We start from the raw sequence: 10,548 nt of genomic DNA on the forward strand, positions 1-10,548 counted from the left end.
ACACCAAGCTCTTTGTGTCAGACTTTGGCAGTTCAATCCTTCCAGGTCATGCTTGCCTCTGTCCTGTCTCCATAGGATCCCTCCCACAGAAGACCAACACAAACCTCACTAACACCTCATCTCCCAACCCACACATTTTGTAGGACATCAGCCCTGGCAGCAGCAGGAGCAGGTCTCATTTCACAAGCAGACCAGTGCACACCTTATTAAAGTGGGCCCCATTCATCTGGGGACCAAATGCTGCACACAACAGGTAACAAGAGCTTCTGCAGACTACTGGACTGAAGGAAAAAGTGGCTAGGACTCAACAGCAAGGCATGTGCAGCAAACATAGAAAGCACTCCCTGAAGCACCAGGTCCTGAAGAATAGGAGACACTCTACTGCAGGACATACAGGACCTCTTTTTCATAAAACCATTACTTTTAAGAGCAGGAGCTATAGCTGGCATTCCTAACAGAGAGATGCAGACACAGAGAGTAAGGCAAAATGAAGAGACAGAAGAATGTGTCCCAAATGAAAGAACAGGACAAAACCACAGCAAGGGACCTAAGCAAAACAGATATTAATTGTCTGATAGAGGTAGAGAATTTAATGTAATGATAAAAAATAAAGTAATGATCATATAAATACTCACTGGACTTGAGAAAAGAGTGCGGGACATCAGTGAGACCCTTGAGAAAGAGAAAAGAACCATCAGAGTTGAAGATCACAATAAATGATATAAAAATACACTGACTGGAATAAATAGCAGGCTAGAGGAGGAGAGGAATGAATTAATGACCCATAAGACAGAGTAATGGAAAGTAATCAAGCTGAGCAAATGAGAGAAAAAAGAATTACGTAAAAAGAGAATAGACATAGGGAGCTCAGTGACTCTACTGATCCCTGAGTCTAAGAACATTTGCATTTTGGGGGTTCCATCAGGAGAAAAGAGAGAAAAGGGGGGAGAGGATTTATTGGAGAAATAATAGCTGAAGTTTTCCCATATCAGGGAAAAGAAACAGAAATTCAGGTCCATGAGGCACAGAGATCCCCCCATAAAATCCACTGAAGGAGGTACACAACAAGACACATAGTAATTAAAATGAGAAAATGTAGTAGTAAAGAAAAAAATTTTAAGCAGCGAGAGAAAAGAAGATAGTTACATACAAGGGAAACCGCATAAGGCTATCTATCAGCAGAACAACAGAAAATCTGTAGGCCAGAAGATACTGGCTGATATATTCAAAGTGCTGAATGGGAAAAATTTGCAGCCAAGAGCACTCTATGCAGCAAGGTTATCATTCAGAATAGGAGGAGAGATAAAGAGTTTCTCAGACAAACAAAAACTAAATGAGTTCATAACCACTGAACCACTCCCGCAAGAAACATGAAAAGACACTCTTTAAGGAGAAAGGAAAGATTTTAAGTGAGACTTAGTCTCAGAAAGTAAAAGGATGTAAGATACGACACTATATGCCTAAAATAGATGTGTGCATGGGGGGTGCAGATAGGAGTAAAGAATGGGTTCAGGCTTAAGCAACCATCAGTTTAATATAGACTGTTATATGCAGAAGATGTTAGATAAAATCTGAATAGTAACCACAAATCAACAACTAGTAATAGATATGCAAAGAATAAAGAGAAAGGATTCTGAATTTATCACTAAAGAAAGCCAACAAAACCATGAAAGAGCAAGAGAATCAGAAAAATTATGAAAATAACCACAAACAAGTAACAAAATGGCAATAAATACATATCTATCAATACCTGCTTTGAATGTAAATGGACTAAATGCTCAAGTCAGAAGACACAAGGTGACAGAATGGATAAAAAAAAACCCATCTATATGCTGCCTACAAGAGACTCATTTTAGACCTAAAGTTGCATGCAGATTGAAAATGAGTATACATAAAAACATTTACCAAGCAAATGGAAGTTTAAAGAAAGCTGGTGCCAAAATACTTACATCACACAAAACAGACTTAAAAACAAAGACTCTAACAAGAGACCAAGAAGGATAGATCACTGGAGAGATCATCCAAACATAAAATCAGCAAGGAATCAGTAGCTTTGATTGACACGTTGGACCAGATGGATCTAACTGCTATAGTCAGAACAATCCATCCTAAAACAGAAGAATGCACAGTCTTTTCAAGTGCACATGAAACAGTCTCCAGAATAGATCACATATTGGGCCACAAAATAAGTCTTAACAAATTTAAGAACATTGACGTCATACCAGGCATCTTTCCAACCACAATACTACAAAACTAGAAATCAAACAAAAGAAAATATCTGGAAAGAGCACAAATCCATGGAGGTTAAGAAACATGTTATTAAAGAATGAGTAAGTCAATCAAGTAATCAAAGAGACAACTGGAGTCTCTGGGTGGCTTAGCTGGTTGAGCATCTGATTCTTGATATCAACATGGGTCATGAGATCAGGGTGGTGAGATTGAGGCCCACGTTTGTTCCACGCTGAGCATGGAGCCTGTTTAAGATTCTCTACCTCACCCTCTGTCCATCCCCTCTAGCTCATGTATGCTCATGCTCTCTTTCTCTAAAAAACAAGAAAGGAGGAAGAAAGAAGGAAAGAAGGAAAGAGAGAGAGAGAAAAAAGGAAGGAAGGAAAGAAAGAAAGCAAAGAGGAAATTAAAAAATGGAGACAAATGAAAATGAACACACAATGGTCAGAAATCTTTGAGATGCAGCAAAAGATTTTCTAAGAGGGAAGTTTATAGCAATACAGGCCTACCTCAAGAAGGAAGAAAAATATCAAATAATCTAACTTGACATCTAAAGGAGGTAGAAAAAGGACATCAAACAAAGCTTAAAGCCAGCTGAAGAAGGGAAATAATAACGATTAGAGTATAAATAATGATCAATAAACTAAAAAAAAAGAACAAAAGAGAAAGGACCCAAATATATAAAATCGCAAATGAGAGAGGAGCAGTAACAAACAACACCACAGAAATAGAAACAATTATAAAAGAATATTATATGCCATAGAGTTAAACAACCGAAAAGAAATGGAAAAATTCCTAGAAACATATAAGCTCCCAAACCTGAATCAGGAATAAATGGAAAATTTGAACAGACTGATTACCAGCCATGAAACTGAATCAGTAATAAAAAAAACTCCCAGCAAACAAAAGTCCAGGACAAGAAGGATTCATAGGTGAATGCTACCAAACATTTAAAGGAGAGTTAATACCTATTCTTCTCAAACTATTAAAAAGGAAAAAGAAGAGGAAGGAAAGCTTTCAAATTCATTCTATGAAGCCAACATTACCATGATACCAAAATCAGATAAAGACACTACCAAAAGAGAGAGAGAGAGAGAGAGAGAACTATAGGCCAGTATCTCTGATGAACATAGTTGCACAAATCCTCAATAAAATACTAGCAAACTGAATCCAACAATGCATAAAAAAAATCTTTCACTATGATCAATCAACATGATACAGGAAACATCACATTGACAAGAAAAAGAATAAAAACCATATGATTGTTTCAATAGATGCAGAAAAAGCATTTGACAAAGTATAACAACTGATCATGACAAAAAAAACCAAAAACAAAAACAAAAAAACAACCTCCACAAAGTTGCTGTAGAGAGAATATACCTCAACCTAATAAGGGCCCTCCAGAAAAATTCACAGCTAGCATCATACTCAATGGTGAAAAATTGACAGCTTTCCCCCTGAGATCAGAAACAAGACAAGGATGTCCACTCTCACCAGTTTTATTCACCATAGACTGGAAGTCCTAGACACAGCAATCAGATAAGAAAAAGAAATTAAAGGCATCTGAATTGGTAAGATAACATTGTAACTATTATGACCTTTCCAGATATCTTCCCTTAGTGACTGCATCTCACACACACATAACTGCATACATGGCATTATTCCTTGTCATATACACATGCCACATGCTGAATATACCTACTCACTCTCAGCTTCACAGTATCTTATATAAACTTAACAGACATTCACACACCACAGATATACTCACTGAAGTATTTCATGTTCTCATACATGTACCCTCATGGCCACCAAATCTTTCACAATAACAAAAGACATCACAGAGTAGGTACTGAGCCAACTGGATACTGACCAAAGCTGGATGTTTTGGGAACCCACCATGCCTGACTTGTATGTGAAGGATACCAATGTATGGGGTGTGTGTGAGGGCACCATCAGTGGGGGCGAGTATCCTCTTTGGGACTAGAAGACCAACACTGATTGTAATGGGACCCACACTCTACTATCTATCCTAACTCACCATGGGGTTGACCAGCAGTGCTGACCTTCCTAGAACAGTGTACCTGCCGCTTGCCTGTTCAATGGGACAGGGTAGGACACATGCAAGCTGAGAGAAACAATGGAGTCTGAAGAGTTGACACAGGAGGGAAAGGGAAAATCAGGCAGTTGCTTTTCAATAGCAAGAGGCACAGCCTCTGTGATCTTTCTGGAAATAATCATCTCTGATGAAGAAAGTCTGGAAAAGAACTTTTGGACTGGCATTGTGGAGAAGAGTGGGAATACAATTATTGTCTCTGGGAGTCTAGCAAGGAACAACATTGATGTGCAAGAAAGTAAATGACCAAATTTACATTTCCCAAATGCCATGAACACCTCCCAACCCCCAACTGATACTGAAGATTCCAGACTGAGACCCATCAACAGCTTTTCCACTCCCACCTGAGGACAGAGAGGAGGCAGGAACTGGGCTGCAGGTCACTGATGAAGGAATGGAGGATCAAGTGGGGGAGGGAATGATTTCTGCAGCCTGCAGATCCAGTCTCTAAGGACAGCATCCGTTGTGGGTTGGCTCTTAAGTAATGCCTCCCAGGGCCTGCGCAAGAGTCATCCCTAGGAGTCTGACTCCACCCCCAGCCTTTCTGCCTTTCTTCCTTCAAGGTACAAATGCCAATTCTCCTAGGTCCCAGTTCTGAACTGAGAATTTTCCCTTCAAGGATATATTTAGAAGTGAGGTCCTGAGAGTATGTAAACAGGGCATTCCCTGGAGCTTGAAAAGCCCTCAGCTTTATTACCTTTCCATCCTCTGAGACATCCTAGGGCACATGTACATGAGGTCGCAGACTAAAGTCTCCAACCCACACTAACATCTCTGTTCCAAAACTTATGCCCAGGTCATTCCAAACAGGTCAGCAGATATCTTCTCAGGGGTTTACTAGTTATCAAATGCATGTCTTCATTTATATGGTAATTAAATAGAAGCGAAAATAAATAGATATTGGATTTTCTGGGTGCCAATTTTCTGAGTACTGCAGCTGCGTTCTAGGCCTCGTGCTTTCATTTTGGTTTATGGTTGTTTTGGTGCCATATGATCACCTTAAGTGGTGGAGTTGAATTTGGTTAGCATGGTTTTAATATCAGCATGATAGCAGGGTTCTGGGTGGGCTCTTATATTAAAGTTGTTAATTTACTGGACATAAAGTCCAAGCTTTTCTTTTGTGGGAATAATTCACCAAGGACAGTCTTATAGAAGGAGACTTTAAAACTATTAAATTAAGACTTTGGATTGGCCACATGAAAATGCAACTATTTCTACAGCTCTCTCAAGCTAGTGAAAACATATTTTCAAAGATAAATTTTAGATCCAAATGATGCGTTCATATGAGCTAAAATTCAAAGAATATAAGAGAAAGCAGGTGGAAGAATAGGCTATTAAATGGTTGTATAGCCATGTGGGATTCAAAGAAATGCCCTGAAGTTGTTAATTCCCCAATCATATTTCAAGTGGCAATTTAGTTACCACAAAACACCATTTATCACCTTAAGGAAATGCTAGTAGTTTGAATTTTACTGTTTTATTGTTTTTGTGGTTTGACTTGTACATTTTTTATAGCTTAATTTTGATTTCACAGTACCTATAAATCTAACTCATTAAAATTAATGATTATGTTCCATGGTATAAATATGCTGTAATTTACTTAACCATATCCATATTAATGGCCATACTGATTTTTTCTAATCTTTAAGCATTAAAACAGTGCCACAGTGAACTTTTTGTGTTCTGGTGTCCTTGTCAAATATATTTGGAAGATAACTTTCTGAGGTTTAATTGCAGGATCTAAAGGTACATTCCTTCAAAATGTCAATAGATATTGTCAATTGCCCTATTAAAATGTTGCATTAATTTACAGCAATTAAAATTGCATAAAAGTTTCTATTTAGTTACACATTTACTAACATTTGGTATTGTGAAACTCTTCAACTTTGTTAATGTGTTAGGTTAAAAAAATGGTATCTCACTGTTAATTTATTGTAGGATACTTTAATTATATTTGAGGATAAGCATGATTTTAAATGTTAATCAATCATTTTCATTTCCTGCTAGTTTTCTTTTATTGGGCTATTCAATTTTCTTTTGCTGTTGTGTATAATCCTGGAGTATTATCAAGAATGGGCTCTTTGATTTTGCATTAATAATAAGTCTTTTTTTACTTTACCAGTTGACTTTATAGATTCTTGTATCACACACTTATAATTTAATCAGTCTTTTCCCTTATGACTTGGTTTTGTGTTAATATTTGAAAGGTCTCTGCTTTTAAAAAATCATAAAATGTATGTTTTTTCTTGTAAGATTTTCATAGCTTTGCTTACACATGTGGCTTCATTTACATCATGATATATCCAAAATTAATTCTAATGTAAGGAATGATGTAGAGATCCCAGTTTTTTCTTCATGGTGGTCACTTAGCACCATTTATGAGAAAATTCTTACCAATTTTAAGTGTCTTTATATGAGATTTAAACTCTTGCTAAATTTGGTCTGTTTTACACTCTAGTCTGTTCCCTTACTGACTTTGTATTTCTGTATAGTACCATGCAATCTTAATTTCTCCTGTTGTTAGTTTGTTTTCAGTCTTAAAGAATTGAGGTATATTCCTCAATATGTGATGTGTAGTATAATTAGTGATTTCAAAGACCCTCTCTTGATTATTTATGCATTTATTTTATTGTTTGCTTAATATACACCCATACCTCATTCGCATTGACCTAATGACCATTCTAATGTATGCAATGCTTTTAATTTGTCCTCAAAAAATGATTTTGTTTGTGCAAATATTTTTATTTTACATAAATGATATTGTGTTATATACTTCTTTATCTTTTTCAATTGACTGAGTCTTTAATATCATTTACAATGCCACATGTTTATCTAATCTTTCTCCCTAGTTGTGCAATATCCTTAGTGCATATATCTTGCATTTTCATTTATGTCTTCTCCTAGTGAAGGATATCCAAATTACACAACACTTGCCAATACAAATAACAGAACCACAAATATTACAGGGTTATACCATATGACTGTACCATTCTCTGTGTGAGAAATTTTGGAGGTCTATATTTAGCAATAATTATTATATCATAGAATGTGCATAGAGATAAGTTGACCTAGTAATTACAGGTTCCTTTCCAGAATGACTGTATCTCTCTACATTTTCCCAAATGAAAATGAGTGTTCCTCTCTCTTCTACTTTTTGCCAACACTTAACAGTATCTGACTTTCTAATTTCTGCATGCCTAATAAGGGGAAATAGATATCTCTTTGTTGTTTTAATTTGCATATCTTCTAATACTAATGAATTTCAGTATTGTTTTCTATTCTTGTAGCCCTTTGAAGTTAATTTTTGTGAATTCCCTTGTATATCTTCTGCCATTTTTCTATTGGGGTTTACTTCCTTTCATTTTTTTTTACACAATTACATTTATTTACTTGACAGACAGAGATCACAAGTAGGCAGAGAGGTAGGTGGAGGGGGGGGTGACGGGGGAAGCAGGGTCCCTGCTGAGCAGAGAGCCTGATGCAGGGCTCAATCCCAGGATCCTGAGATCATGACCTGAGCAGAAGGCAGAGGTTTAACCCACTAGGCCACCTAGGCACCCCTCTTTTATCTTGATTTTTAGAATTTATTATGAATTCCTGATATTAAGTTCTTATTTATTTCTTATTTGTTCTACACAGCACAAATATCTCATACATTTTCTCATCTATCCTTTTAACTTTGTTCATAATGTTCTTTGAAGACAAATCTTAGATTTTGAGGAAATCAAATTCATGAAGTTTTTCATTATTGTCTGTGTTTAGAGGTTCCTTGCTGTAGGTCAAAAGATGTTCTCTTATGTTTTCTTCTATAACGCCATTGTTCTACTTTAACTTTTAGTTATTTGATCCATTTAGAGTCTACCTTCTTGTGTCACATTAGGTAGAAATCCATTTTTTTTCCTCTACGTAGTAAAGTAGTATTTACCAATACTACATATGATTTAGTAGTAAAGTTATATTTATCAGTACTTTTTACTATGCTATTTGTCTTCTTCATAATGATTTTTGGAATTAACTTGATGTGCATTAAATTTCACATATGTCTATGAGCTCCTAATTCTGTTCCACTTAACAGTCCTTTTTTTTTTCACCAACACTGGCTTTTATTTTTGAACCTTGGCAATATTGCCAATAGAAAAGGAAGAGGTTCTATTTCTAACTGTGGTTTTATTTATTTTTTTAAATTTTTATTTATTTATTTATTTATTTATTTATTTATTTTTTCTTTTCAGTGTTCCAGAATTCATTGTTTATGCATCACACTCAGTGCTCCAGTGTTCCAGAATTCATTGTTTATGCATCACACTCAGTGCTCCATGCAATATATCCCCTCCACAATACCCGCCACCAGGCTCACGTAACCTCCCTTGCCACTCCCCTCCAAAACTCTCAGATTGTTTTTCAGAGTCCATGGTCTCTCATGGTTCACCTCCCCTTCCAATTTTCCCCAACTTCCTTCTCCTCTCTATCTCCCCATGTCCTCCATGTTTTTCCTTATGCTCCAAAAATAAACGAAACCATATGATAATTGACTCTCTCTTCTTGACTTATTTCACTCAGTATAATCTGTTCTAGTCCTGTCCATGCTGATACAAAAGTTGGGTATTCATCCTTTCTGATGGAGGCATAATACTCCATAGTATATATGGACCAAGATATGGTCTAACTGTGGTTTTAATTTGCAATTCCCAAATGCCTGCCTAAGAATGTGCAGAATCCTTTCATGCTCTTGTCAGCCATTTGTGTATCTTCTTTGGAGATATACCTTTTCAAGCCCATTGTCCATTTTAAAATTGTGTTGCTCATCTTTTTTTGGTTTTGAATTGCATAAATTCTTTATATATTCTGCATAGTAGACTGTCTGCAGACATTTGATTTGCAAATATTTTCTTTGATTCTGTGAGATATCATTTCACTTTCATGGTGAGAGTAAGTAAGGCAACACATAGTTTCAGTTGTCTTTTACCTGATTAAAAATTCATGTGATTGCTATAAATCTCTATTTTCCAGAATCCAGATAAAGTTTGCTCTGACAGCATTTGTCATGTTTTTTGTATTTCTTTGGAGGGAGGGCCACTTAAGTTCCCTGGTTTACTATTTTCTTTCTAACAAATAATTGTTGATACAGTTTTGGCTATCTTAGTAATCATTGTAAAGAAAAATTTTAGATTTTGTTAATCTTATCATATTTATATTTTGTTTTCTATTTCATTGATTTCTTCTTTTCTCTTTATTATTTACTTGTTTGTGCCTTTTGATTTGCTCCACTATTTCACACCTCTGTGTAACACCCAGCAGATTATCTTTAAGATTTTATTTATTTATTTGACAGACAGATATCACAAGTAGGCAGAGAGACAGGCAGAGAGAGAAGAAGGGAAGCAGGCTCCCCACTCAGCAGAGCCCAGTGTGGGGCTCAATCCCAGGACCCTGGGATCATGACCTGAGACAAAGGCAGAGGCTTTAATTCACTGAGCCACCCAGGCGCCTCCAGCCCAACAGTTTGAATTAAATGCTTAACTTCATTTTTTTCTCTTTTCTCTCTCTACCTCTCTTTAAATGAGATGTTGTTTACATACAGAATGTGTACCAATCTTCTGTATAGCTCAAGAAAGTCTTATGTATGTATATGTCTGTATAACTATTATATAGATCAGAATGTATAATCCTCACAGCCACCACAAAGCTCCCAGTCAACTCCAAATCAACAGTCTCTCAAAGGTAGCCATTATTTGGAATCCTAAAAATATGAATTAGTTTTGCCTATTCTTGAGGTTCAAAGAAATGGAATCCTATAGAATATACTTCTTAAATGTCCGGCTTCTTTTATTAAACATCTTTCTGCCTATCTGGTTGTATATAGTAGTAGTGCATTCTTTTAAAAATAATCAATAGTATCCCACTTCATGTATCACAATTTATCCTTTTTCTTATCCATGCAAATTAATATTGTTGCCATTTCCGGTTATTTGAGTAAGGCTGTTATAAAATACATGTACATACTTGTGGTAGAGGTAAACCCTAATCTCCATAAGGCGTGTATACCACAGAGGGGGTGAAACAACTGGATTGTAGGAGAGAAGGTGTATATTTAATGTTAGTTTTCAAAGAAGCTTCCAAATGGACTTCTTGAATTGATTGTACCAAATAATGCTCCCATGAGCAATGAAAATCGCTCCACATCCTCAGTCATTTTAATCCATTTT

This window comes from Meles meles, chromosome 8 (genome assembly GCF_922984935.1).
Source record: "Meles meles chromosome 8, mMelMel3.1 paternal haplotype, whole genome shotgun sequence".
Lineage (NCBI taxonomy): Eukaryota > Metazoa > Chordata > Mammalia > Carnivora > Mustelidae > Meles > Meles meles.